Genomic DNA, 27,864 nt, shown 5'->3' on the forward strand with positions numbered 1-27,864 from the left:
ACTTTCTAGAATATCTTCCTTTTGTCTGAACAATCACCTCCTTATTCTCCTCCATGCCCTGACCTCTGAGCTCAACTCCATACCTGGCAAGCAAAACAGAAATCCCAAATATTAATGCTCATAGCTAATGTTCTCCAGTAAAGATAATTTCAGTGTGTTAAGCTATTAATTTTCATTTGACTGGTCTCCTTTCTAAGCATTTCTGAGTAAACACATCTATCTAGGACTGATTGATTCTTGTAATTGTGCTATTTTAACCTAAAGTAGGACATTGTGAGTCACATATTCAAAAGAAGAAATGGTTCGTGTGTGTGTGTGCGCGCACACACTAGTATTTTTTTAATTTCCTTTTGTGCTCAACTTGAGAAGAATATTTGAAATTCAAATGATGAGGTATTCATACTGAGTTTGCCTTCCTTATGCCTAGGGTGAAAATAAAATAACAAATACAGTACTAGCAGTCAGGCACTGGTAGCTTATGCCTATAATCCTAGCTACTTAGGAGGCTGAGAATCTGAGGATCACAGTTCAAAGCCAATCCAGACTATAAAGTCTGTGGGATTCTTATCTCCAATTAACCAGCAAAAATACAGAAGTGTTGCTTTGGCTCAAGTGTAGAGCTTCAGCCTTGAAAACAACAACAAAAACACTAAGGGACAGTGCCCAGTCCCTGTGTTCAAGCACCCAGGACTGGTACCAAATAAAATAAAAAACTAGATCATTCTTTTCCTCCAGTATATAGTGCTAACCCTCATTTCCACATTTACCTCCAAAATTTAAATAGAGTAACATTTAAGGGAATTACCTCAATTCTTCAGTACATTTGCAAATCAATTAAGAGAAGCCAAATGATACCCGTGCTTTTTGCTGGAAGTCTGTCTTCTTTCTTCCCAGCCCACAGGAACCACAGCCCACAGCTGCCTGGTAAACAAAGACCAGCTGTCACCTCTAGAAGCTGGCTTGACAGTGCGCTGACAGTGCCTGCCACTGAACCCACCCCTTCACCAAGCAGCCCCGCTTACCTGCAGGAGCTGGGCCTCCTGCAGGGCACTAATGGAGCTCCCAAAAGCACACTGGGTCTTTGCAGTCAGACCAGAGACCAGAGACCAGACTCTATCTTGGGGATGTGTGATCCTGGGCAAATCACATCACTTCTCTGAACTGCCTGTATGTGTGCGTGCCTCTGTGTGTGTGTGTGTGTGTGTGTGTGTGTGTGTGTGTGTGTGTGTGTGTGTGTGTGTGTACATGTGCCTGTTCTGAGGCTTGAATTCAGGTCCCTTAGCTTTTTCAGCTCAAGACTGGTGCTCTACCACTTTAGCTACAACTCTACTGGCTTTTTACTGGTTAATCAGAAATAAATGTCTCATACACTTTCCTTCCCTGAGCTGGCTTTGAACCTTGATCCTCAGCTCTCAGCCTCTTGAGTAGCTAAGATTACAGGCATGAGCCACCAGTCTCACTTTCTTTGCCTGCATGGTAGAGGTGGTAATGTGTCCAGCAGGTTGTCCTGAGAACATGATGATGTGGTCCCAGCTACAGGAATGCACCCTGAAACGGCCTCCTCCACACAGGGCTCCCCTAACAGGTGCCCTTTCCTTTGGGCTTACCCTCCATGGGCCTTCACCTTGTTCCATAGCTCATCTCCATCTTCCTTTCTGTGCACTGCACCGAGAGGCCAAGCTGCCTGGGATACCTCAGGGACGCCTGCAACATTCTATTGCATGTGACCACGGGACCTCTAGAGGTGCTGGGGAAGTGGGGGGGGGGGGGCATGTACTGAGCCCCACTCCATGTAGTAACCCCAAGCTGATCAGTCAGTTAACTGAAGTTGCTAGCCACATCTGTCCAGGATTCTCATAGGACTTGGTAACTGTCCTCAGTTCCTCCCAGTGGGCCCAGAATAAGTAGCAGCTCAGCCATCACCAGCCCCTGAATGCCGAGTGCTTCCAAGGGTCCTGTCTACTGCCCACACATTTCCAAATATTCCTATAATAACAAGTCCTGCTTATCCTACACAAGAAGCCATCTGTTCCCTACCAGGACCTTGGTGGGTTTCTCTTTCCTTTTGTCTCATTCCTTGGGTACTTACAGGATGGGGAAGGAAGTCTCAGGAGAACTGGGGGTGAAAAATGCCACCTTCTCCAAGAAGCCCTGCCAGGTGATAGCAATGGCATCTCCTTCTTCTCCTGATTCCTCGGGAATTATAGGCATTTTGCTTGCTGCTTTGTATTGTGGTAAAGTCTACCCACAGTGCTACAGAAACATGTTGTGATGTCTCTTTGCAAATTTTCTATTCCAGTGAAATGGAACTGCTGCAGCTTTTGCTGACTTTCTGTATGCCAGGTCCCTGTGCGCATGGGTCCTCCCCCCTGAAGTGTCCTCTCAGAGCCTGGCCCACGTCCTGGCTGCAGCTGCTGCCCGAGGGTGAGGGGTGAGAGGGCACATTCCTTGTTTTCCTCTGTTCCCATCTAAATTGAGCTCCCAGAGGAGAACGGAGCAGGGCAGTAGACCCCACAGGCCCCCAGGGAGAGATGGGAACTGGCTTGCCAACTTGCTTTCTGGAGGCTGCAGCTATGTCCTAAGCAAGGATATGCTGTGTCTTGGACAAGGAGACAGTTCCAGGGAAAAGTCTAGAATCCAGGAACGCAGTGGAAAACTGGGTAAGCTTGAGAGGTAAAGTCACAGGTTACAGCAGCAGAGCCCCAAGAGCCCCATGGAGAGGACTCCCAGGGATGTGGGGGGGGGAAGGGAAGGACAGAGCAACATGGATGGACACAAGGTTCAGTTTGCTTTGTTCTTATTGAGCACCAGCAGGTCAGACTCCATGCCAAGGGCTTTATACACATTCCTGCCAAAGGAGGTGGGTAGTTTAAGGGTGATGGGCTCTTCTAAGCCCACAAGTGCCCAGGCCTAGCCTCAGCTTCTCCTCCCCAAGGCTGAGGGTAAGGAATAAGGCAAGTGCTCCATAGCAAGACTTGCCCACCAGGGCTCTTGGAGACATGTGTGTGCCATCCTTCCATCTCCAGTGGTCTGGGGGCCTTAGCTTAGCCCCCCTCTGCCAGCCTCCCACCCTGCAGTGCTGATCCCCGGGGCACAGCACAGACAGGGGCTCATCTCCACAGGCAGGCCCCAGCCAGGTGTGCAGTGCTGTGCTAAGCAGCCTGCCAGCCCAACAGATGGCAGAGCAGAATCATCATCCATCACCACTGTAAGTGGCCAACTCCCCTCCCGATGCCCAAGACAAATGGCTCTGCTCCTCCCTCTCCTCCACCCACGGCTCCTGCCTGGCAGCTGGGCGGAGCCATTTACTGGGACAGTGGGGAGTGCACAGTGCGGGGGCGGGGCTGAGGGCATTGGAGGGGCATCTGGATGGAGAGGGAGCAGGGAGCATGCACGTGAACGGTGCCAACCCTAGGGGGTAGGGGGAGGAGGGGCTGGTACGCACATACGCGTGTGCATGCACAATCCCATCTGCCCAGAGCACCATGGTGGGCTTCATCCTCACAAGGCCAACCTATGTTTGCCTGTCCTCCATGACCTGTCTGTTTCAGACAGGGCTTTTGTTCCTCCATTAGAGATGATCAGACAGCCCAAGGCTGCTGGGACAGGCTGGATATCAGCAACTGTGTCCATTAATCCACATGTTAGGCCATATGGCAGGATAGAGCCAGACTGAGTGTCAATCAAATGGCAGGTCATGTGCCAGGCCTCTTGGCAGGCCATTGGGTCAGAACACGGTCACACCATCTATCAGACCACACATGAAGCTATGGCTCAGACCACCTGCCAGGCTGGGGAGGGGGGCCCACCTGTAACTTAAAATCTCTTTCCAAGAGCTTCATCCTCTGGAGAAAGGCAAGCACTGTGTCATGCAGTACTGAGTCCCAGCCCTCCTGCCCAATCACAGAGCCCTGAGTTCAGTAGAGACTGAGCCTTCTAAAGCCTCCCTGTGGGGGCTCCTGCCTGCAGGCACTCCCCGGAGGATTCTGGGAGAACCCCTAGCTCTACAGGACATCTGCGGGGGCGGAGGGGGGGGGTCAAGACAGCAAAAGCCTAGCAAAGGCAGCAAAGCCTAGCTTTGGGGCCCTGGTAAGGAGTCTGGGCCAAAGGAGTAACCCGTGTAATTGAACTTGCTGCCATGTTCAGGAGGCTGAGCTCTGAGGATGGAGATTCAAAGCCAGCATGAGCAGAAAAATCTGTGAAACCTTTATCTCTGATAAACCAACAAAAATCTGGTAGTAGAACTGTAGTTCCGGTGATAGAGCACCAGCCTTGAGTGAAAAGCTAAGGAACGACACTCAGGCCCTGAGTTACAGTAGCAGCACAAAAGAGAAAGAGAGAAGAAGGGGGAGGGAGGGAAGAAGAGAGGGAGACAAGGAGAGAAGGAAGGAGGAAAAAAGGAAGGACTTGCTAAATAAAGATTCTCAGACTCTAATGCTTCCACTTATAAGATCCTCGGAATCAGTAAGGATATACGTGGCACAGGTTAATCTGTGAATGTTTGGAAACAAGGAACAGGAGTGTAGGTACTTCTGCTAAGGGTGGGCACTGTCACAGAGCTCCACCCCCAGCTCAAGGCAATCTCTAAACCAGAGTAAACCTAACATCTACCCCTACTTTCAAACACAGGAGACTCAGGCTGAGGTCAGCCTGGCTTTACCTCTGGCTCATATCCCAAGGGACAGGCAAGAAGCTGAACAAAGCAGGGAACAGCAGATTCCTTTCCCTGCAGCTTTAACTGTCCACAGGCTCCCGTGCATGAGCCAAAATAATTTGGTGACTGCTTAGCCAGACATCAATCAAGATACCGGGAACAAAGCTATAGAGATAAAGACTCTCTCTGTTCTGTACTACTCAGAAAGAAAGTCCAGAAGAGGAAAGCTAGAAAGGAGGTCAATTCTAAAAAATATGTGTCATGAAATCATACCAGAAAATGGGAGAGAAGAGCTTCTGGGTTCCCAAGATGCATCTGTAAGAGCAGCAGCATTGTCAGAAGGGATAGGGAATTGAAGAGCCTTACACAACTCCCTCTGGGTCGCCTTCACCCCTCCACCATCATCCTCAGCCCAAGGATCCCGGCCGGCTGCCCTGTGCCATCCAATGGAAGTGTTAGTCTTCCTGGCCTGCTTTAAGGAAAACCTGAAGCAGCAGGAGGAGTCTCAGGGCCATACTGGTACCTGCCGGGCCAGGCTGTTAGTGAATGCAACAGGAAGCTGCTTGGCTTTGCTGGGTTAGGCGATGGGCTGGGTCCCTAAATCCAATGAGAACTTCATTCCAAAGTCACTTCCCAAACTTATGTGCTTACTTCGGGAAGAGAGGTGCTACTTTGTGGTTTTCCAGGACAAAGCAATTGGTAATTTGCGCACACTATCAGAGCAGGTGACAGCTTGCTTTACAACACCTAATTCATCCCCAGCGTGGTTTGGAGTTGCGCTTTAACACATGCACCAATAACAAATCACAATAAGGTTAGAGACAGACACTCCCTCCTCCCACCCCACACAAGGCTTTTTCTGGATCCAGCCATCCAAGAAGCAGCCACGCCAAACAGACACCTCCAGCAAAGGCCTTGGAAACCAGCAATAGGAAAAGCTCCCTGTGTAATTTCCTCTTGGACCACGTACCACCTCCTCACCCCCTCCTCAACTTAATTGCAGGAAGAATTGTTATGCTAATTAGCATTATTCACCGAGTTAACAGAGCGCAGGCTCTAAATTTAGCGTTGCCTGCTGCAAAGGGTTCTGGATACTTTGGGAGCTGTTGGCAAAGCCGCTGGTGGGGATGCAGCAGAAGTCTCTGGTGGGCGGCTGCCCAGTGGGGCTGCAGGAGGGAGGAGGGCAGGGAACAGACTCCCCACCTCACCCCTACCCCATCCCATCTTGAGGCCTTAGGCTTGCCATGAAAGCCTGTGTGAAACCTGCTCCTGGAAGGGAGGGGTGTGGACAAAAGGACAGGGGCACCCACGTGCCCCACCCACCAGATGCCCAGGCTATGAGTGGAGAGTCCAGCTGGGAGACATAGCCCTGCTGATGGTGTCACGCTACCTTAGGGGTCCAGGCCTGCCTGACTTAGGAACTCAAGAAGCTGAATGTCCTCAGGAAAGTTACTTTGCCTATCTGGACCTTGGATTCTTTGCCCACATTGGGCATCAGAGCACTTCATTTGTAGGGTTGGATGCAATGGCGTATTTGTAAAACACAGAGCAAGCAGGTCCTTGACCTGAAGACCAGGCACAGGGAGAGGGGGCAGGCCCTGCGAGACCAAGACAAGCCCTGAAGGAAGCAGTGCCCCTGGAGACTGTGGAGAAGACCCCAGCCAGGGGGGTGGGAGGCAAAGGTGCCACACACCCCCCCTTGAGTGAGGGAGCAGTGACCAGCCAGACACTGAACAGCTGAGATTGCCCAGGGAACATAAAAAGGGAGACCTAGGAGCCAGCACTACATTGGGCTGTCCATTTCACTCTTGCATGGAAAAATTGTCTCCTCCTCCTCTTCTTTCTCCTTCTCCTCTTCTTCCGTCTCCTCCTCTTCTTCCTCTTCCTCCTTTTCTTCCTCCTCCTTCTCTTCCTGTTCCTTTTTTTCTTCTTCCTCCTCCTCCTCTTCCTCCTCCTTGCCCTGGTAGCAAATGGACAAGACCTCACACGGCACAAGGCAGCCCAGCCAGGAGTGCTAGGTGGGGGAATTCCACTAACTCACTAGAAGCTGAGGCTTTCCTCAGTTTCACTGACATCTTATTCTCACTTTCCAATAAACTTTGTCTCTGCTCCCACTTTTCCTACCTCACAATTCTTTATCTGGTGGAGAAAAGAATGTTCTCAAGACTCCTAGCTTGTATCAAAGATAACAGCAATCAAGCGATGGGAGAATAGTGATTGAGGAAGAGGAGGTGGAGGAAGAGAGGAGGAAGGAGAAGGGGGAAAAGAGAAAAAGGAGAGGAGGAAAAGAAAGGGAGGAAGAAAGGAGGAGAGGGAGAAGAGGAGGAGGAAGGAGAGAGGAGGAGAAGGAGGAGGAAAAGGAAGAGGAAGAGGAGCAAAAGAGGAAGAGAAAAGGAGGAGGAGGAGGAGGGGAATGATGAGAGGAAGAGGAGGAAGAAAGGAGGAGGAGGAAGAGACAGGAGACACCACTACTACCACCCACCCACACCCCCCCCCCATCACCACCAGCCTGGAAAGAATTGCTAGTGTCCTTTCATGAACAGGAAACTAAAGTTCAGAGATCTCAGGGGACCTGGCCAGGGTCAGAGAGTCTCACAGAGCTGAGATCTGTCTCAACACCTGTGTGGCTGAAATAGCTGTCCCATCCCTGCCACTGTCCCTGGGTCCAACTGATGCTACAGGGCAACAACAGCTCAGCCCAATGCTTGCCCTTCCTGCTGTGACCTCCTTGCCTAGAGGAGATCAAGGAAGGCCCACCCCAGCAGGGAGCAGGGTGGGCCAGCAGCCAACACACCTGTGTCCCCAAATCAGGGCAGCAAGTGGTCAGTTGCATGAACTCTGGGACCTAGGGCCTTAACTTCCTCAATCTAAAAAGTAGAGGGTGGGTGCCGCTCTCTCAGCTTCTGCCAGGGAAATCCTTGTTGAAATGTCCATCTGAGAAACCCAGAACCTTCCTATCCTTCAGCAGGACAAAGGCCTCAGATCTGAGGATCAGTCTCTACCTTGTCAGCTCCCAGCCTCCTAAGACACCCAGGCCCCATGTCTTCAGCACCTATCTCCTGAAATCCCCAGGGAGGCTTATTAGCACCAGAGTCTGGTCCGCAGCAGTTTTTGTACTTAGACAGCGAAGCTAAACAGGTGCAAGGCAGCCGGTGCTGTGCAGGTCTCCAACCTGCCCCCTGAGTCACAGCCCCAGGCACCGCAGTCAGGAGAGTGAGGCTCTGGTCCTTGCTCCAAGGTTCCTAGCTATCTGCCTTAGCAAGCATCTGGGCTTCTCTAAACTTCCGCATCCTCATGTTTAAACAGAATATTCCTCCCGAGCAGGCTGCTGATGCAGATTAAACAAGATAATGTGATGTTGCTGATGAAGCCGTGAAGTGTCACACAAACGAGATGGATTACTACTCTTATCTCTGAGTGTGGTCCCAGGTGTACAGCTGGAGGAGGAACTGGCAGGATCCATCCTCCATTCCCCTCATTCTCACTCTATCATGGTGTGACCCACAGGCCCGCAGTTACCATCTCTAGGCTGACAACTCTCCAAGCACCATGTCTGGTCCAATTCTGTGTCTCAAGCTCTAGAACCCAACTACCTGTTCCCTCCCAGACAACATGGTCCAGGACATCCCTAGTGATTGCTTGATCTGAACCCACCATCTCCCTTAAACCATCTTCATACATGATGACAACTTGTGCCCACGGCCAAACTCAGAAACCGGTGAGTTATATGCAGGGAGTGGGGGATTCATCCCAGGCATGGCATTTGGCCACAAAGTACTCTCAACTCCGCATCCTAAGTAGCCTGTGATTCCATCCTGGCTCTTACTGCCATCAGGCCTCTGCAACCATCCTGGACAGCCATCCTGGGTGCATCTATGTCCCCGCTTGCAGGAGGAAAAGGGGAAAGGTGAGCATTCCCAGAGTGTTCACCTAGATGCAAGGGATGGAGGCGGGCCTCCTGGCTGAACCCTCACTTTGTGTCCAGCCCTGTGCTCTGCCCTTAACAATCACTTCCTCATCTACCCTTCACCACATGCTCTGGGGCTGAGCCTCTCACTATGTGAGGAGGCAGAATGAGCCCTGGAGACAACCACAGCCCAAACCCTGGACAAACGTTATCCACATGGTGAAGATGGGCAGACTAAGGATCCTGAGATGAGGATGCGGAGGTAACCCCAATGGCATGGGTAGATCCATTTTCACAAGGGTCTTTATGAAGGAAGGCAGGAGGGTCGAGTCAGAGAAGGAGATGTGATGACAGAAGAAATGATTGGGGCCGAGTGCCAGTGGCCCACACCTGTAATCCTAGCTACTTAAGAGGCTGAGATCTGAGGATCCCAGTACAAAGCCAGCCTGGACAGGAAAGTCTGTGAGACTTTTGTCTCCAATTGACCACCAGAAAACCAGAAGTGGTGCTGTGGCTCAAAATAGTCGATCACTAGCCTTGAGCAAAAAACGCTTAGAGACAGCTCCCAGGCCCTGAGTTCAAGCCCCATGATGAAGAAGAAGGAGGAGAAAGAAGAAAGGAGGAGGAGAAGGAGGAGGAAGAGGAGGAGGAAGAGAGGAGAAGGGAGGGAGGGAGGGAGGGAAGGAGGAAGGAAGGGAGACCTCCAAAAAGGGAAGACAATAAATGTATGTGCCCCAGTCTGCAAAAACCTGTTACAGCAGCAATAGTAAACAAATACCCATCACCTCCTTTTCACAGAGAGGAAGCTGGAACACAGAGAATCGAGGTCTGCCCAGAGTTTAACAATGCCCTGACACCAGAGCCCTGAAATGGAAATCTCACGAAGAGGAAGATGGAGACAACTAGTCAGCTGGAAAACCTGGAATGAGTTCCCCATCATTGGAGGTATTCAAGAGACTGGATAGTTATTTACCCAAGTTTTGTAAGATTTCTTTTTTTCCTATGGGGGGGGGGGAGTATGTTTATTCCAGAAAGATGGTTTTCAAATCACTTAGGAGCAGAATCTTACTGGAAGAGAATTCTTCACTATTCTAATGAATAATTAACATAATATAGATTAAAAAAAAAAAGGAGCACCCCATGCTGGTGATACATAGTGATCTGCCCTGCCCTTCAACTCCCCCCTTCTAGGGGATTCTGCAGCCCACCTGGGTAATTGATAGTACTTCCTGGCCGTTCTGTAAGGTTCCTCCAGATCTGAGGTCCCTGGAACCTGAGGATTTCTCAGCAATGTGGCTGGGAATTCATAATCTCCCGGGAGCCCCCTGAGCACAGCAGGGGCGGGGGCAGGGGAGGTTTAAGAACTGGTCCAATTCACTACTAACGATTTTTAGTTACTTAATTCTCTTGGAGTCTTGACAGGTCCCCATAACTTAGGGTTTATTTGCTTTCTCTTGAATGTCACATATAATTCTTGTCGAAATGTTTATTTGCCTAATGCAACTTTTAGTGCCCGGGTAATTTATTCTCCCTATTTGTCAACCAAGATGAAGGAAGACTACTTTTAGCCTTTGGCTCCATGATGGAAAGGACTACAGTAGACGCCCATCTCCGTCACAGCAGGGGAAACCTTGGCTGTGCACACCTCTTACTGAGATTAGCGAAGCCCATTGGGCTCCACTTCCACCTCCCGCCCCTCCCACCCAGGCTGCAGGCTCAAATCCATCCAGATATTGCAATGCTATTTTCTTCCAAAAGAGCAGCCAATGAGGAGGGGAATTGTATCTTCACACGCCCCTGGGAAAAGACAAAAATCAATTCTCTGGATGCAATGTTGTTACCAAATCAAATCAATTCCATGAGTTGTGACAGAATTCAATTCATCCAACACTAATTGAGCGCCTACTATGTGCCAGGCTTTCCACCAAGGGATTTAGCAACAAATAAGCGGGGTGTTCCTGCCTTTGAGGAGCTAGGCCCATTGCAAGACAGCCGTGTAAACCAATAACAGCAATGCAATCATGGCCATAAGTGGAGAAGCCCACAGAGCCAGAGGCTGGGGAAAGGAATGCAGGAGGAGGCAGCACCCAGCCCAGCCTTATGAGCTAGCCAAGTTGGTGGAGGCCATATGACCTGCAGCTCATAGGACCCAGGGGAAATGAGCCCTGTGATAAGGAAAGGCAGACTGGTACCAGCTGATCTGGGGGAGCAGCCCTCAGGGAACATGGGTTACAGGGGTGAAGGTCGGATCACAGCAGGCCTTGGGTTCCATCCAAGGGCTTTATATCATTTATGAGCAATGGCATGGCAGGCAAAAGTTTGTGCTAGAAGATAATCATGGTAGCTGCATGATGGCGATCCCAGCTTAAACAGGAGCCTGGTGCTTTGTGATGACACAGAAGAGAGATGGGGAGTTCATCTGAGGCAGGGTTCGTGAGTGGGTTGCCAATGAGAGCATAACACACACTTACCCAGATCCGTAACCACTCTGGTTTTTGCTTAGCTCCTCGCCGCTGTGACAAAATACTTGAGCAAACAACTTAAGGGAAGCGGGATTGTTTCTGGCCCACCATGTCCCAGATTTCCATCCAGCTGGCTGCATTGCTTTAGGACCCCAGGCAGGCAGAAGCATCATGGAGGAAGGAAGAGAGAGGAGAAAAGGGGCTAGAGACAGACCCTTCAAAGCCACACCTCCAGTGATGTCCTTCCTCTAACTCAGCCCCGCCTACTAGCAGCCCTGGCAGCTATGAACTCATTAGTGAGTTAATCACCTAGATGAGGTTAGAGCCTTGTAGATCCAACCACCTCTCAATAGTACCACCAGCAGGGGACCAAGCCCAACATGTGAGTGTTGGGGTGGGGGGGAACATTTCATATCCATATTATACTAAACATAGGAAAGGACACCAACGGTGCCAGCTCTGAACAGGAAGCACAAACACAGACCAGGCTTGTAACTAAAAGAGACCAGCTCTGGGCCTGTCCAGTGCATGTGATGCTCAAAGGAAGAAAGTGACCTGGTAGCTGTTAGAAATGAAGATCTAGGAATTCCTTCTCTATACTGTTGGCAACTCTGGGCTAGGCTGTGCTGAGACAGCAGGGTTTCCCCATTCCAAGACTTTGCCCAAGCCCTAAGAGATGGTGCTAGCTTCAACACATCCCAACCACCCTCCCCAAATCCCCTGGTCTGCTCTGGTTAACACCAGCACAGCCCTAGGCAGGAGAGATCCAAGAAATCGCTGAGCTTCCTACTCCTTTCAGAAGTGAAGGAGAGAAACACACACCCCTTGAAACAAACAGGAGAGGAATGGGGGTACACAGAGAGCTCAGAAATCTAAAGAAGAGCCAGACTGAGGGGGGAATTGTCGGCATCCCCTTACACCTCAGGAACCACACATCACACACACACACACACACACACACACACACACACACACACACACACGTCTCAGTTTTCCCATGACTTTCATCCTTTCCTGATCTAGCTGTTCCAATGGCCTGGACTGGTGGGCTGTGGTCAGTCCAAAGGAGCGCAGGAGTACAGACAGGATGGCTCATCAAGAGAAGAGCCACAAATGCTAGCACCCAGAAACTTCTAAAGGAGTCTAGGTCCACAGGAGACTCACTGGAATAACTAGGGGAGACGTCTCCCAAGTGTGGTCAGGAGTGTGCCTGGGCAAGGCAGGAAGGTGACCAGCAAGGACAGCCAGCATGGTCACCCTCGAGCAGGGAGAGATGGTACCCTGGGGGTCCGATGACTTGAAATGCAGACTTCAGAGCCAGGCTGGGCCTGAGTTCAAGTCCTGGCTCTGCAATCAACACAGGTGATCTTGGGGGGTGGGGGAAATCACTGGGCCTGAGCTGTACAACAGAAATGACCACAATAGTGTCTGGCTTTCCAAACTATTAGGAAAGGGAAGCAAAGGAAATTATGTGAAATGCAACATTCACCACTTCATAAACACTCAGGCCCTCCCCAGATGGGTGGCGCTTATTTACCACATCATCATTACCAAAGGAGCCACAAAAGCCAGACTGAGAGACCTCTCCAGGCTTGTCCAGAGGAAATCTCCTGAGTGGCGCCAAGGCCATCCTTTCTCTCAGTACAGGGAAGGATCGCTCCAGCTGTCAATCAATATACCAGGCCTCAAGCAGGAGAGCTGCTCCAGGCTCCTGCTACCTCCAGGTGGCTCCCAGAGGCAGATCCAAAGTTCCTCCTCTACCCCGGCCTCTCAAAGGCAAAGCCACCTGCTGGATTGCACACACTTCCAGCTCATTGTCCAAGAAGTACAGCCATAGTTAGGAATAAAAGAGTCCTTCTCCTCCTAGGCAAGCTGCCCATCAGTCAAGGTTTGTCCCTGGACCTCTGCTATAGAAACCTTGGAGAATGATGAAGGAAAAGTCTCTTCCCAATGCCCAGGGGTGAAGGCCTCTCTCCCGGTTCTGTGTCATTGTACCCCCACTTCCTGAGCACCTCCTAGAGGCATCCAGCCAGCTCTCCACATCTGTGCCAAGGAGCAGAAGCTCTCAAATAACAAAGAACCCAAAAGTCATTGCTAATCACATTTGCATAATGTGATTTTTTTTTCAGCAGATTTACCTTTCTAATTACGCTTGTCTCCAGCCAATATTAAAGTGATTTTGCACTCCCCGAGCGCTCCGGTGTGCAGCAAGGCTGCTCTAGCAGTGGGCGGAAGCCAAGCTAAATTGTGCCAGAGATGGGAGCTTTTGCCACCAAGTGGATAATTCCTGGTGAGGAACGAGCAAGTTCCCTCCTCTCAAGGTGGCAAAGCACGGAGCAACTGCTCTCTACCCGGGGCTTTACGACTCGCAGAAGGATGAGTACCACTCTGTCTCCTTCTGTCTTCACAATGGCCTGACTCCCCCTGTGCAGGTTACTCATCCTGGGGCATCTGGAGTAACTAAGGACTGCGGCCCACACTTCTGACTTCCAAGATCCTTTAGGGACTGTGCCCTGGGCTTTCTGTGCCACACCATATACATGCATTACAGGCATACACACTGAAACACAGAAAAGCAAGGCAAAAACCTAAGCATTCCTGTACTCCTGTCCTTGGGTGTGCACACCCCACCCCCATGACAATGACTCTTATACTTGACTGCATGACTTTCTTTCTTTTTTTTTTTGCCAGTCCTGGGGCTTGAACCCAGGGCCTAAGCACTGTCCCTGGCTTCTTTTTGCTCAAGGCTAGCACTTTACCACTTGAGCTACAGTGCCACTTCTGGCTTTTTCTGTATGTGTGATGCTGAGGACTCAAACCCAGGGCTTCATGTATGGGAGGCAAGCACTCTACCACTAGGCCATATTCCCAGCCATGCATGACTTTCTTTCACCAATGACACAATGTCGTGTTGTCTCGCATTGTTGTCAGGTTCCTTCGACCACTGTGTAAAGCTTTTGAGGATGGAACCTGTGGACTCTCAGCCCTCACCACCTCAGCCAGTGGCTCAGTGACCGGCAGACACGCACAAAGCCATTGGGAGTTCATCAGGCCCAGCCACCACATGAGTGAGCCAATCAAGGTCGGCCAAGGTGAGACCAGATCCAAGACTGGAAGAGAAGCCATTCAATGGTAACACTCACTGCTTTCTACCAGCTGGAATTTCTTATTTTTGGAATGTGATCTCCACTGTGATCTCCATTGAGGGTGGGAAGGATTTTTCACTCAGATGAAAGCGACCCCAGTCAGCCCCCTATGCCTTCCACAATGTGGGGGATGCAGAAAGAAGATGGCTCGGCAAGAAGGAGGGGCACCACTAATAAATCTGCTGACCCTTGGCCTCGGACTTCTGGCCTCCAGAACATGAGGGGTATTGGTGGGGTTCTGTTGGGGCAAGTGTCTGACACAGGCAGCAATGACACACAACAGTCCTCACTTGGGGAGCTGCTGGCAGTAAGCATGTTCACACGCAGTCGGGCCCTCCATCTCTCTCAGCTGCAAGTCATCCCGGCAACCGTGCATACTCCCAGTCACCATGGCCGCTTTTGCTACCACTGCTGCCACCATCCCCACACTGCCACTGCTAGTGTTTCACTAAGATTTTCTCCATGTGCTATGACTCACACCTGTAACCTGAGGTCCCTGGGAGGCAGAGATCGGGAAGGTCAAGGACTGAAGCCAGCCCAAGCACCAAGTTCTCAAGACTCCATCTCCACCACTCCAAAGCTGCATCTGGAGTCACATCTTGTCATCACAGTTATGAGGAAGTATAATAGGAGGATCACAGTCTAAGACAATCAGGGAGGAGGAAAAAAATCGATCCATTTGAAAAATAACTAAAGCAAAAAAAAAAAAAAAAGAAGAAGAAGAATGAGTATGTGTCTCAAGTGGTAGAGCACCTTCTTAACAAGCTCAACACCTTGAGTTCAAAACCCACCAGCATGCACCACTCCTCCACACACAGGCTTCTGTGAAATGGATATCACAATACTAGTCTTACAGAGCCATGAAAAACATCATTTAGAAGTGAAAAATCCTAAATGGGTATTCCCAAGGTCAGGTACCCTGGGCTGCTCCTGCTGGAGAGATGCGTGACACTCCCAGGAAAACCAGCCCCACACCGCCTCCACTTATACCAAGACTGTGCAAGCCCCTTGTCCTCCTCCGACCTGCCCACCCTCCAAGGAGATGCTGGAGACAGTGTTAGTCGGGCTTGCTGGGTCTTCCAATGGTCAGAGCAGGATGCCCTCTTCTGTTCCCTTCAAGGTCTCCAATGGACTCTAAATAAGAAAGAAAAAGAAAAGAATTTCATGTGCTGCTCCCCAGTCCTTTGTGACTATTTCTTTTCTAGTACAGATGATATTTTAAGCAGCTGTTTGCCAACTCTTCCGTCCTACCAGCCCACTCTGTTTCTAATTCCCACACCCTTTTACGTTTCTCTGGACTATTTACTATAGAAAGCAACTTATTTATAGGAGCAAGAATCCCAGACATCTTAGGCCACCCACTTAAACATGGCTCTTCCTAAAACCAGGCTTGGAAAATCTCCATTCCATAGCACTATTGTAGTGTGTGTGTGTGTGTGTGTGTGTGTGTGTGTGTGTGTGTGTGTGGTGTGTACATGCACACATACATACATGCACCAGTACTAGGGTTTGAGCTCAGGGCCTAAGCACTGCCCCTTAGCCTTTTTGCTCAAGGCTATTACACTACCACTTGAGTCATTGTGCTGTTTAATTGGAGATAAGTGTCTCATGGACTTCCTGCCTGAGCTGGCTTTGAACTGTGATCTTCAGATCTCAGCCTCCTGAGTAGCTAGGATTACGAGCGTGAGCCACCAGTGAGGGCTGTCGAATGTTTTTGAATTTCCATCACTTTACAAAAGACAAAAGGAAGAGGCCTGGGATGAGACCTGGCTGGAGAGATCCTTAGGAAAGAAGAGAGGAAGGGGAAATAGGAGATGAGGCCAGGCAGGACTCCTTCCTGTGCCCTCTTCCTCTAGAATGACAGCATGGGGTTAAATTCGAATTCTGCCTTCCTCTCTAGCTGTACAATTTTCAACCTCCCGGAACCTCAGTTTCTTCATCTATAAAATGGGATCTAGTACCTACCTCACAGGATTACTGAGAGCACTAAGCAATCAGCCAACACAATGCCTGGTGCTTAGCAAAGTACCAAGACATAACTGGTCCCCTGTCCCTTCATCCTTTCAGAGAAAGGCAGAAGAGGGAGTTCTCTGGATTTAATGTTAACTCGAATTTTCTCAGTATTGTTTTTTCTGAAGCCAGTGGTGCCCAGTACTCAGACTGAAGCAAAGGATTGTGAGTTCAAGGTCAGCTTGGACTACACAGTAAAACCCTGTCTCAAAAACGTTTATTTCTGGCTGGGAATATGGCCTAGTGGCAAGAGTGCCTGCCTCGTATACATGAGGCCCTGGGTTCAATTCCCCAGCACCACATATACAGAAAACGGCCAGAAGTGGCACTGTGGCTCAAGTGGCAGAGTGCTAGCCTTGAGCAAAAAGAAGCCAGGGACAGTGCTCAGGCCCTGAGTCCAAGCCACAGGACTGGCAAAAAAAAAAAAAAAAAAAAAAAAAAAAGTTTATTTCTGCTGGATGCCAGTGGCTCATGCCTGTAATCCTAACTACTCAGGAGGCTGAGAGCTGAGGATCACAGTATAAAGCTAGTCCAAGCAGGAAAGCCCATGAAACTCCAGAAATGGATATGTGGCTCAGGTGGTAGAGCACCAGCCTTGAGCAAAAAAGTAAAGAGACAGGGCCCAGCTCTGAGTTCAGCACTTAATGTAGGAACAACAACAACAACAACAACAATTCTGGGTGGAAAAAAAAAAGAAAACCCACCAAATATGTATTTTTAATCTGCCTTTAAGTAACAGAACCTGTAGAACACTCCTGAGGCTGAATCGGATCCACAGAGCAGGAAAAACCAGCCCTAGATAACAGAGATCCTGCTGTATAAACTTCCTATTAAATTATTTGTATTGGATTTTTTTAGCCCCCAAACTGCAGTTTTATATACTCCAACCTTAAGTCAAATAATAATAACAAATAATAATGTTTGTATAGAGCTTACTATGCATTAAGCCCTCTTTTAGGACTCATTAAAATCTACACACACACACACACACACACACACACACACACACACACACCCCTCTGCAAGGTAAGGGCTAGTACAAGTTCATTTTATAGCTAAAGTATTGCAGCAGAGAGAAGTTAAGTGCCTTGTCTGAGACCACACAGCTAGCCAGGGCAGGGATGGGACTTAAACCCATGTATCATACCACTCTATCTTACTGCCTCATGGGTGAAGAATGTCCTCCTAAGTAGGACCATTGGCTTCTTTAGGCTTCAGAGGAAATGGGGAGGGGGGGAGGTGGAGTCTGCAAATGCCCAGGAGAGGAGGAAATGCCTGTCACTCAATGCTCTTAAGCCCACCCCTTCTAGGAAGAGTCGGGTGGGGGGGATCCTCTGGAACCTCAGGGCGGGCCTCGGGCAGCTCTCTTCCGTGAGCATTTCATTTTCCTATTCTCTGTGGCATGACTCTCATAAAACTATTCATTTCTTAATTCTGATGGCAGAAAGGAATTTAATCAAGTTTGCTTGAATAGGACGACAGGCTCCCGCTAAGCCAGCTGCCTCCCGAGGGTCGTTGGGAGACAACGCCCTGTTAATATTTAGCTCCAACAGCAAACATTATGGCTTTCAATTTAGAAGATTATGCTTCTGGTTAGTTATGTATCATATGTGCACGCGCGCGCTCGCTGGGCGGCTCATCTCATCAGCTCGGGGAACATTTTGCCGGGGTGATAAAAAATGCCATTTTCTCTGCAAGCCCTTTCCACTCAGTGATCCAAAGAAGTAACATTGGGATCAAAACCATGTTCTGAAAAAAAAAATAATTGATCTATTCAACAGCTCTCGGGCCTGCATTCCAACTGCCCAGAAGAGCCATTTGCAGGGCAAGCCAGGGGCCACAATGGGGGGCGGGGGGGGGGGGGGCGGTGCGCAGGGAGGCCCCGGTCCTAGGCAGAGGCAGGCCTTGGTGCTGCGGAGCCGTCCATGGTGCTGAACTCCACTGTCCTGAGATGCCCAGAAGGAAGGAGGGAGGCCGGCTGGCGACTGTCTGGGGAGTTGAGCCTTTCCCAGGGTCTTGGATCACTGCATTTCCTTCTTCTCAAGAATCCCAATCCTCTCTCTAGTTCTGGATTCAATTTTCCAAGGGTTTTCTCTTGAGGAGCTTACAGTTTCATGCCCCCCCGGGGGGGGGGGACGACTTTTCCTCTAGTGGAACTGAAAAGCCCAGTGTTTCAGAAAGAAAGTTTTTTTTAATGCCCTTATTCACTCTTCCTCTCTAGCCATCATCATCATCATCATCATCACCATCATTGCTGTCAGGTCCCCCACTCTCCCATTCATTCCCACCCTAGCTCCCCACTTTACATCCTAGCCTGCTTTCTCCATCTCCTCCTCCCCACTCCTGCTCCTCAACACACTCTCAACCTCTCCCCTCCCTACTTTCTCTTCTCTTTTCCCTCCATACAGTTCTCTTCTCCCCATTCCTTCTTTTTTTTTTTGTTATTCATCTTTCCACCTCCCGCCCCACCCCGGCCATGTCCAGATAACATGACCTCCTCCTGCACGCCACCATCTCCATCTCTCTCAGGACTCTCTGCCTGCTTCATCTCCCTTCCTCTCATCAGCCGTCCCCTTCCATCTGTCTCCCTTGTGGTTTCTCATTCTTTCCATCTCTTTGTCTCTCTTCATTTCCCTTTCCCTTCCCCTCCCTTTGACTATCATACTATTTTCTCCCTCATCTCTATTTCCCTCCTTCATTCTCAGCAGTTCCCTTCTTCTCTTCTTGATTTGGCTCACTCTCTCTCTCTCCTCCCTTTAATTGCATTCCATCTTCCCCTTCCTTCTCTCTCTCCTCTCTCTTTCTCTCTATGGCTGTGGTCCTCCTTCCCTTCCTTTCTCTCTATCTCACTCTGCCTCTCTCCCTTCCTCACTCTTTTCCTCCCTCAATCCTTCCCTGCTCCCTTCCTCCTTCTCTCCAACTGCCTTTCCCCTCCCACCCTCTCTCAGCACACAGCTCTCTTCTCTAGGAGCCCCCAGCTGCCTGGTGACTCCATTTCAGCAGCTATTAGGGATCAGCACCTGCCCTGATACTTGGTGGGGAAGATAGGTTGGAGATAAGATGGGCTGTTTCAATCTCAGCACATCTGTAATTGCATTACCATTAAATTGCACCATTTTCCAAAGGTGAGAGCCCAGGGCCCTTGCTCTGAGAGCCTTCCGTGACTCTGGCAGCAAGCTGTACGTGACAGGGGGACCCCAGGCAGAGAGGAGAGTAGACCTGGCTGGATTTAAACCCCCAAATTAATCCCCCTTGTCTTCAGGGTCTCTTGTTTTCGATTTTATTTCAAAAGCAAAAGAGCCTCTGGGAGTCGTTATTTCCAACCTTCTCATCTCACAGATGAAGAAATGGGAACACAATGAGAGGAAGGGAACTGCCCAAAGTCACACAAGCAGGAGCCACCACGTCTGCAGATGTCCCTCTTTCTGCAGCCTTCCTGCAATTTAGGATGATAGCAGCAAGGGAAGGGAGGTTCGGGGGGGAGGGGGGGAGGGTCTGAGTTCATCATCCAAGGAACTTTGAGCTCTGGTGGAGGAGGATACAACATCACAACTTCTGATGGTTGGTCAGGGCCACCAAAAACAGGATTTAGTCCCAAAGACAGGATAGCATTGGCAAGTGCTGGATGGAGACTGGGCGCCTGAGAGCTCAAGACAGATGGGCTGGGATGCAGAGCAAGACTAATTCCAGTGGGACTTGGGAGAGACCAGGAAACCTAGACAGAAGACAGCAGAGAAACCGAGGCAGCAAGCCAAGGGCCGGCAGGAGGATTGCAGCCAAGGACTCACTCCACCTAGCCTGTGTAGGTCCACAGAGAGGTCCAGGGAGGAGCTGAGGAGGATAGGGAGATGGAGACGGATGGTCCGGAGCCCGCAGGCAGGGGAGGCAGGACACATGTGCCAGATGGCAGGAGGCTCTGAGGGAGAAGGCAGCATAAGGAGAAGATTGGACATCAGGAAGAGCTCCAGGCAGCAGGTTATGAGATTGAGAGCAGATGAGTTTGGGGAAGGATTGGCATTGGCATAGAGTACCAGACAGAAGGGACCCAGGAGGCTAGAGAAGGCATCATGTGGTAGAGGGCTCGGTCCCATTGGGCTCTGCTGTGCCTGACTGGTGCCCTGGTTCCTGCTTCTACAGGAAATCAGATATGAGACCAAGCACTGCCAGGCTTGCCTGGCACTAAGGGGTCATTCTTCTTTCTTTTCTCTGTGTGTGTGTGTGTGTGTGTGCGCGCGCGCGTGCGCGCGTGCGGGAATGAACCAATACTAAGCATTGAACTCCGGCCCTGGGCAGTCTGGTTTTTTGTTGTTGTTGTTGTTATTGTTGCTTTTTTTTTTCCTCTCTAGGAAAGCACACTCTATTACTTGAGCCACAGCTCCACTTCCAGCTTTTTGGTGGTTAATTGGAGATAAGAGTCCCACAGACCTTCCAGCCCAGACTGGCTTTGAACTGTGAGTCTCAGATCTCAGCCTCCTAAGTAGCTAGGATTACAGGCATGAGCCACTGGCATCCAGCACAGGAGATCATTGTGAATGCCCACTACTGCCAGGCAAGCCTGAGGAAGGAAGTGTTTGAGGCTGAGAGGGAAAAACAGGGAGATCCACACCACTGTGACCTCCTGTGTGTCTGGGAGCCCAGCAATGGCCACTCCCTGCCTCCAGACCTAGGGTGGCAGGGACCTAAATAGGCAGGCCCTGCAGATGCATTCTCAGGTACATCAACCCCCAGGGCTAGGAGGCCAGCCAGCAAGCAAACAAACAGCAGGCAAATGTGTTCCCTGTCCCAGGGTCAGCCTGCAGCACTGGCTACACCTGCTTTGGCAAAGTAGTTACTTTGAAGCCCAGCCTGATAGAGAGTATGTGGCATCTGGGAACAAAATAGGAGGGGGTTTAATGATGTGAAATAGCTCCGCGTGTAATCTGGGTGCACTACAAGGGCTGCTGAGAGCTTCTAAAAGCTTCCTGGGCTGGCCTGCCTCCGAGCCGGGGGCCCATTATGCTGTTTGCTGCCTTGTGATCAGGAGGAAGCCAGTGCCTGCGGGGCTCAGCTCTCCCTTCCTCCCCTGCTTCTCTCCCCATTTCGGGGCGCCAGCCAGGGAAGCCCCCTCCCTGGATCAGTGGGCTCAAGGCTGGCTGACCCAACGATTCTTAGATAAATCAATTAAGATAAATGAGCTTAGTGATGTACAATGCCCTCATTCCAGTGTGCACCTTCTGAACTGTTAGTTCTCTGGGGAAGATTAATTGTGAGTGCCCCATGTTAATGCTCCTTTAATAGAATCTGTTGTTTAAGTTTGAGATGAGCAGGTATCGAAGGCGTGGGAATTAGATACCTGCTGTGTGCATCTCACGTCAGGGGCAATGGACGAAGCCAACCTCAAGAACAGACCTGTCAGAACACCAAGAGCCAATGGAGACTCTGAAGCCTGCAGAACGAGGCCCTGAGTCCAGCAGGAAATGCTTGCACACATCTGTGGAACTAGTGGTGGAGCAAAAGGGAGAAGGAGCTGTTACATGGAATAGGCTGGCTGGCCTTCCATAAGCAGGTTGTAGGCCAAAAGAACTTACCTGACTTGCATTCTTATCAATAGAGGTACACTATGGTAAGTGAAGGCGGTGACGGGCTTCTCCTATATAGTCCACTTCAGTGTAGAAGTCATAGTCTCCAGCCGACACTGACCAGCTGGGGTATATGATGAGAGGAAGCCTATGAAAGCCACAAGTAGCTCCTGGGAGAATTGAGGGGAGGGGATGAAGTCAGGATAAGCAAAGCTAAGGATCCTTTATTCTCTGGGCCAGTGGCTCTCAGCCGTGGTCATGTCTTGGGTTCATCTAGAGAAACTAGAGAAGGACTAGTACCTTCGTATTCTTCCAAAGCTGCCTGTAGGATTCTAGTTTACCACCAAGATAGAGAGGAGGCCCTGCCTGAAAAAAAAATGTCCCCTGTGAGGAGGACTCATCCTCAGTCCATGTGACTACTGAGAAGAGAACGGGTATGGGCAGATGGACTTTCTGTCCTCACCTGTTGGGCCTGTTCCAGGCAGAGCAGCAAGGGATGGATGGAGTGGGGGGTGAGAAGGCTGGAGCAGGGACCCTGGCTCCTCTAGAGTGCTCAGCATTTGAGGTACCAGAGAACGGACATGATTGGCAATGATGCCGGGAACAGGGACAACCGGAAGGTCACGCAGTAGTGGAAATAATGTACAACCCACCTTTCAGTTGCTTCCTGAATCCTTATAAAACAAAACACGGGGGAGCGAGCCACGTCCTGGGGATTTCCACCTGCCTTGAGAATCAGTGGGGGCTAGAGATTGCCCAACCAGAGTCTCTAAGCAGAAGAGTTTGGAGAGCTTCAGGCCGTGGTAGCCAAGGCCTCTCCAGGATGGAGGGCTGTGGCCACACCCCCTCTGAAGGCGGGCCATAGGAGGGACCGCCTCCAGGAAGGAGGGCCTAGAAGAATAGGGAAGTAGAGCCCAGGGCTCCTCTCTGGACTGTGTGTGGTTGAACTAGAAAATCAGAATCAGAAACAAAAGCCCCTCTGACCAAGAATGGGTACCCGAGCCTTGGGAAGAAGGGGAAAATGGTTCCTGAAGACCTGCTGGAAGCCAGGCCCTGCATGATGGCTTTGTGGTACCCATCTCAGATGAACCTATTCATTTACACACTACCTACAAACCACACTGTGTTGGTTACCTAGAGTCATCCAGGGCCTTTGGTCCATTCCTGTTTACCATACTGCAGTCCATTCTCAGCTAGACCATAGCCTTCCCATACTTGGTCCTGGATGGCAAACCCAGACGGAGGAGCCCTTAAATTCATAGAGAATTCCTTCCTCTCCCGATATGAGAAAGGAGAATGGAATGGAACAAATAAGTGAGTGGATGATCTTGCATGGAAATCGCAATGGCAACAACTTCACAGGTAGCCAGCAAAGCAGATTGAGGCATCTAAAAGTTCAGAGTGCTTAAGTCACATTCCCTAAGACACACAGCTAGTATGCAGAATAAGATGCTGTAGAGCAGAGCCAGATTTAAACACCTCGAGAATTATCTAGTGTCCCAGTTACTCCCAAGCCTCCCCGCCTCTTCCACACTTTCCCTATCTCTTTATGTCTCATTACCTGCCTTCTCTTCTCCACTGCCCTCTAATTACCCCACTCCTACAGTCAATCTCCACTAGCAGAGAAGTTCCAGGAAGGCCAGGACTCTACCCCTCTTGCCCAGTGGCTAGGAGAATGCCTGGCAGAGGAAGGCCTCCAGAATGGCATCTCATGCCCAGGAGAGGGGTGGCATCGCCCCTGATGGGGGTGGGGGGGGAGGGAGCATAGTGAGAAGGAATTCCTGGGGAACCCCTTCTCTCCTTTGCAAAGGTTCAGTAAACAAATGGGAGGTTGGCTGCAAATTATTTCTGCCATCTCATCCAATGGAGTTAACAGCTGGCTGAGCTACAATGTATCAATTGTAGAAATTCTGGGGGCATTTTCATGTTTCAATCTCTTTATGGATTTCTAGTTGGCCACACTTGTGCAAATTACCATTAACTACAAATCCATCACCTGGATCACTGGGTAGAAAGGCAGAGGTGTGAGCATAGCTCCTGAAGGGCTGAAAAGGGAGAGGGACAGGGGTGGGGGTGCAATGGACGGGGAAGTGTGGATAAGGGGTACTCAGATGCTCTGTGGAGAGCCCTCCATCCCCAAGTGACCACGGGAGCTCCTGCTACCTCCCACCTCCCACCCCACTCTGTGTCTGGTCAGCCCCATCTATCAGGATTATGTATGATTCATTTCCTTATGCAGTCATCCCACACCTGTGGCTGGCAGAACCTTCTCCATAAATACAAATCAAGCCAGACAGACCTGTAATCCTAGCTACTCGGAACACTGAAATCTAAGGATTATAGTTCAAAACCAGCCAGGACAGGAAAGTCCAGAAGACATTTTCACTAGCCACCAAAAAGCTGGAAGTGGAGCTGTGGCTCAAGTGGTGGAATGCCAGTGTTCAGTGGAAATGATCAAGGACAGCACCTAGATCTAAGCTGCTTGGGTGGCAGGAGGAAGCTGGGGGTGGAGAGGGGGCTAGATGGCCTCCCCTGCTCCCAAGGCCTGGGGGAGGAAAACCGGAAAGCCGATCAACAAATGGAAGCCCAGCTTCCAAATTATACTTGTGCATCCCTCAGGCCTGACAGGCATCCACAGAGCTCGATGCCGTGTCCAGTTTGCAGGAATATGAGTTGTTGCTCCTCTGTGGCTCTCCCATGCACCTCTGCTTAGGATTGTCTGTCCCTCCCCTGTCATCTCCCCACCACCATGGCCAGGAATGAGGAGGCCCAGTCCAGGGCAGGGGGCTAGAGTGAAACTTCACGTCTCCAACCCCAGCCAGCCATGCTGCACTCGCACAGAGCCTGACACATACAGCACAGGCCGGCCGGGAACAGCAACCCTCCTCCCTGTCATCACCACCGCGATCCAACGTCTCCATGCAAATGAAGAGCCCTTGATGGGGAAGCAGATTGGGAACTACAGGAACTGAGTCACCCAACAGTTAAGTCTCTCCCAACCCACCGCACCCCAGCTGCAGCTGGTGGGGAGGTGACACAAACGCGGAGTGTCCCCCTCCTTTCCTGTTCCTTCCCAGCTTCAGCCCCTCCCCACACCACAAGCCCCAACTCCCCTGGCCAGCTGCCTCTGGGTGAGTCGGGCCTAGGCTCTGCCGTGGGTGGGAGCAGAGCCCAGGGGTCGGTACCAGACTGCAGTGTGGCCAGAGCGACCTCACGTGTAAGCCTCTTGGTGGCCCTGAGCAGTGGGAGATTCAGCTTATTGCCTACATGAAGAGCGGAGCCCTGGCTAGCAGAGAGATGCTGCTTACATAACCCTAACACCTTCCAGATCGTTCTGCCCACGCACACATACACACACACCTGCTCCATGGGGTCAGGGAGGGAGAAAACTAAGGCCAGGGGTCAGCGCACTGCCAGAGTTGCTGCTCATGCACTCATGCACCCGCCACTGGAGCTACATTTTATCCTTGAACAGACCCAGAGGCCCGTGAGACTCAGGCAGCAGTCTGGAGGCTGGGCTGCCAAGTGGAAGATGAACCTGTGATGGAGAAGTTTCCCCCCCATCCCCACATCCTGCACACCTGCCCACACTGCCCGGAGGTGCATGCTGGGACAGGGCTGTAGCCCATTTCCACATTACTGCCACCAACAGGTTCTTACTTCCTTGTCCCAGTGCTGCTCGCTTGCTTGAGTGCACTCTCTCTCTCTCTCTCTCTCTCTCTCTCTCTCTCTCTCTCTCTCTCTTTCTGATGCTGAATTTCAAATGCAGAGAAAAATGAATATTTTAAGACCCTGTGGCCTGAGTCGCTGCACAGGTTTGGTGGCAACCACAGCTCCGCAGCTGGCACTGCCCACGGGCCCCTGCTTAGCATGCAATTAAGATGCAAAATCACTTCCTCAACAGCTCCCCTCCAGCCTTCTCCCTCCAGGCCCGGGTGGATTAAGAAGCTTCTGGAACACTGGAGAGCCACTCCTTCAGCTACTCTCATTGGCCAGATTTCCAGGATGGGCTCTATGGGCCTGGCTTCAAGCCTGCAGCCCCCAGCTGCAGCCTCTCATCTTGGCTCCTTGCAAGCCATCCCTGAATTGCCAGGCAGTCCTGAAAAGACAAATCAAACCGCATCCCTATCTGTAGCCCTCGTTGATGCCCATGGGCTTTTGTTTATCACCGGAACCATGGCGGTGACCTCCATGCCGGGCCATGTAGAAGCCCCCAGAGCCTTCTTCCACTCCCTTCTCCAGCTTCCACTGGCCTTCTTCCAAGTTTCCTAGCAAACTAACCTTCCTGCCACAGGGCCTTTGCACCTTCTGTTTCTCAGGCTCCCTATCTGTATTTGGTTGGTGCCTAATAAACCTGAACATCACTGACTCAAAGAGGCCTCCACAGACTTCCTCCTCTTATAGAGAGGTGTTGCCCAGGTATTTTATCATCAAGGCCATGAAAAATGAGGCCCAGGGCTGGGAACATGACCAGCACCACCCAGCTGAAGGTGGGGTCTGAACACATTCTTCGGGCCCAGGTCCTAGGTCCCTAAGCCTTGGGCTGTCCTGATTGGAGCAGCTCCTTCCTCTCTAGCCTGATCTGAATCTGTGACTATACCTCCAACGGACCCCCATTGCCCATGAAGGCAGAAGCTGTGTCCATCTTCCTGTGTCTAGGCTTCTACAGCACCTACAGCAGTGCCTGGCCAGGATGCCTGCTCAATCAGTATCTGTTGGTTGTTGGTTGAATGATTGAATGAATGAATGAATGGTTCCAATCTTCTGCACCTTCTCCTGCAAAGCACGATGGAGTGCAGGGGCACAGGCCAGATGAAAGAGACCAGGGCGTGTGGAATGACTAGAGAAAACACCAATGGCCAGGTGAGGAAACAATGGCAGAGACCTTGGAGTTGGTCCATGGCCAGGAGTAGGAAAGAGGGGAGCCCCATTTACTGAGCAGGATTTTACTGCGTAGGGTTGTTGTAAGGAAACCATCACTTAGGAAGATTGCTGCCTGGTAAGAGTGCATCGGACCACAAAGAACACTGTGGAGCGCTGGAGCAAGGCAGCCAATAGAAAGTTTCATTCCCAGTCATGCTTTATGGATACGTGTCAGGTATGTGTATGGAAGGGATTGTGTCCCTGCACCTGCTCAGGTGCCAGCCTCCCTGTAGTGCTGCACATGGTTCTGGTCACACTTGAGGGGACGTCACCAACTTCTGAACGTACAAAGGAGAGAGGCCCAGACCTCCTGAGGGAGCAGCAGCTGCCCAACCAGAAGGAACGCATATCCAGACAGGGCAGACCTTTGTTCTCCTCCTGAAGACTGCATGGAGGTGAGAGTTCAACATGGTGCAGGAGGAGGATTTGAGATGCAAGACTTCCACTATCAAAAGTGGTAACAAAGCTGGGCACCAGCGGCTCACTCCTGTCATCCTAACTACTCAGGAGGCTGAGATCAGAAGATCACAGTTCGAAGCCAGCCCAGGCTATGAGACTCTTATCTCCAATTAACCAGCAAAAAGCTCAGAAGTGGAGCTGTGGGCCAAGTGATAGAGCTCTAGCCTTGTGCAAAGAAAAGCTCAAGGACAGGGCCCAGTCCCTGATTTCAAGCCCCATGATGGGCAAGTAGGTTGTACACACATGCACCCACACATACAGAGAGAATAAGAAAAAAAAAAAAGGCCACATTTCCTGCCGTTATGGGTGTCGAAGCCAAGCCCCGAGGCATTTTGGGGAGGGCCAGATGAGGGCTCTGCTGAGAAAAGGCTCTCCAGTAGAATCCAGAGCTACTCACGGTCACAGAGCAAGAATGAAAGGTGTAGAGCTCCCAGCTCACCTGTCCTGGCTGAGTGTGAGGGTGCTGCACTCACACACACTTGCTGTGTGTGACTTGGGAGCTCAGAGCTCATGCATATCTACATGTGCATGTGTGACACATCTGCATGGGAGCGTGGCAGGACAGAGCAGGCTCTCCTGGCTGGCATCACCCCTGTGACTACCTGTCCCGGTCAGCTGCCAGGCTATGCCTGGGGATGGAGAGTGAGAGACCCAGCCAAGCCCTCCCGGGCTTTGTTCCTGACTCATCACCTCTGTCTGTGTGGCCTCAGGCAGCCCATGAAACAGCTCTGTTCCCCTGCCTCAC

The sequence above is a fragment of the Perognathus longimembris genome, chromosome 7, assembly GCF_023159225.1.
Source record: "Perognathus longimembris pacificus isolate PPM17 chromosome 7, ASM2315922v1, whole genome shotgun sequence".
Classification (NCBI taxonomy): domain Eukaryota; kingdom Metazoa; phylum Chordata; class Mammalia; order Rodentia; family Heteromyidae; genus Perognathus; species Perognathus longimembris.